We start from the raw sequence: 2,624 nt of genomic DNA on the forward strand, positions 1-2,624 counted from the left end.
TACAAATCATTGAAATTTTGGTCCAAGTAAGTCAAAATGTATACATATTGGTCCTTTATGACTGACCTAAGTAGTAATAAGCCAAAAATGATCAAATTTGACATTTTTCGATAGAAAAAACTTTTTTTGAAAATTGCCGATTTTACAACTAGAATGTCATGACTATACAAATTATTGAAATTTTGATCCAAGTATGTCAAAATGTATACATAGAGGTCCTTTATGACTGGACTAAGTATAAACAAGCCAAAAATGATCAAATTTGACATTGTTCGATAGAAAAAACATTTTTTGAAAATTTCCGATTTTACAACTAGAATGTCATGACTATACAAATCATTGAAATTTTGGTCCAACTAAGTCAAAATGTGTACGTAGAGGTTCTTTTATGACTGGACTAAGTATAAAAAAGCCAAAAATGATCAAATTTGACATTTTTCGATAGAAAAAACATTTTTTGAAAATTTCCGATTTTACAACTAGAATGTCATGACTGTACAAATCATTGAAATTTTGGTCCAAGTAAGTCAAAATGTATACATAGAGGTCCTTTATGAGTGGACTAAGTATAAATAAGCTAAAAATGATCAAATTTGACATTTTTCTATAGAAATAACATTTTTGAAAATTTTCGATATTACAACTAGAATGTCATGACTATACTAATCATTGAATTTTTGATCCAAGTAAGTCAAAATGTATACATAGAGGTCCTTTATGACTGGACTAAGTATAAACAAGCCAAAAATGATCAAATTTGACATTGTTCGATAGAAAAAACATTTTTTGAAAATTTCCGATTTTACAACTAGAATGTCATGACTATACAAATCATTGAAATTTTGGTCCAACTAAGTCAAAATGTGTACGTAGAGGTTCTTTTATGACTGGACTAAGTATAAAAAAGCCAAAAATGATCAAATTTGACATTTTTCGATAGAAAAAACATTTTTTGAAAATTTCCGATTTTACAACTAGAATGTCATGACTGTACAAATCATTGAAATTTTGGTCCAAGTAAGTCAAAATGTATACATAGAGGTCCTTTATGAGTGGACTAAGTATAAATAAGCTAAAAATGATCAAATTTGACATTTTTCTATAGAAATAACATTTTTGAAAATTTTCGATATTACAACTAGAATGTCATGACTATACTAATCATTGAATTTTTGATCCAAGTAAGTCAAAATGTATACATAGAGGTCCTTTATGACTAGACTAAGTATAAATAAGCCAAAAATGATCAAATTTGACATTTTTCGATAGATAAAACATTTTTTGAAAATTTCCGATTTTACAACTAGAAAGTCATGACTATACAAATCATTGAAATTTTGATCTAAGTAAGTCAAAATGTATACATAGAGGTCCTTTATGACTGGACTAAGTATAAATAAGCCAAAAATGATCAAATTTGACATTTTTCGATAGATAAAACATTTTTTGAAAATTTCCGATTTTACAACTAGAAAGTCATGACTATACAAATCATTGAAATTTTGATCCAAGTAAGTCAAAATGTATTCTTAGAGGTCCTCTATGACTGGACTAAGTATAAATAAGCTAAAAGTGATCAAATTTGACATTTTTCGATAGAAAAAACATTTTTTGAAAATTTTCGTTTTTTCAACAAGAGAGTCTTGACCATACAAATCATTGAAATTTTGATCCAAGTAAGTCAAAATGTATACATAGAGGTCCTTTATGACTCGACTAAGTATAAATAAGCCAAAAATGATCAAATTTGACATTTTTCGATAGAAAAAACTTTTTTTGGAAATTTCCGATTTTACAACTAGAATGTCATGACTATACAAATCATTGAAATTTTGGTCCAAGTAAGTCAAAATGTGAGTTTTAATCTAGACAGTGATACAGTGAACACTTACTTATTGTTGTGATTAAAATATAAATTATCAACTTATTATTCTAATATTTACGTGAAACAACAAAAATACATAAATAGTTATAGTACACATAGACACCTATACAACTACTCACTTTGAGTGAGTAGACCAAAACATATTACATAAAATATAATAAATACATGGATATATTAATAAAAACAACAAAAAAATTAATTTTTATACAACAAACAAATTAAAATAAAATATACTTAAAAAAATCTACACCATAAAAACAACTACACTTAAAACACTCAACATGCAATCACCAAACATTTTATCTACACAATCACCATCAACCTCCACATACTCAAATATACTAAAAACTGAAACATACCCTACAAAACATCATGCGATTGTTATACAAAAAATAGACAACGTAGAATTCACCGATCACATATTAGCACTACGAAAAATCATAAATCTAAACGAAATCACTGACGCATACCCTATGGGTTTCAATAGAATATGTATATATCTGAAAACAAAAGAGATAGCCGACGAAATAGCAGAAAAACATAAAGAAATAAATGTAAATGGACAAAATACCCCCCTCAGAAAATGAGTAACTCCAACGAAACGACTATTAATAACTGTACCAGCAAATATCCCCAACGATATTATATTACATCACTTAACAATCAACAAAATAAAAACAACATCATCAATAACCAGAGTTAAATTGGCAAATCCAGAATTGATGCATATAAATAGCGG

Source organism: Chrysoperla carnea, unplaced genomic scaffold, assembly GCF_905475395.1.
Source record: "Chrysoperla carnea unplaced genomic scaffold, inChrCarn1.1, whole genome shotgun sequence".
NCBI lineage: Eukaryota > Metazoa > Arthropoda > Insecta > Neuroptera > Chrysopidae > Chrysoperla > Chrysoperla carnea.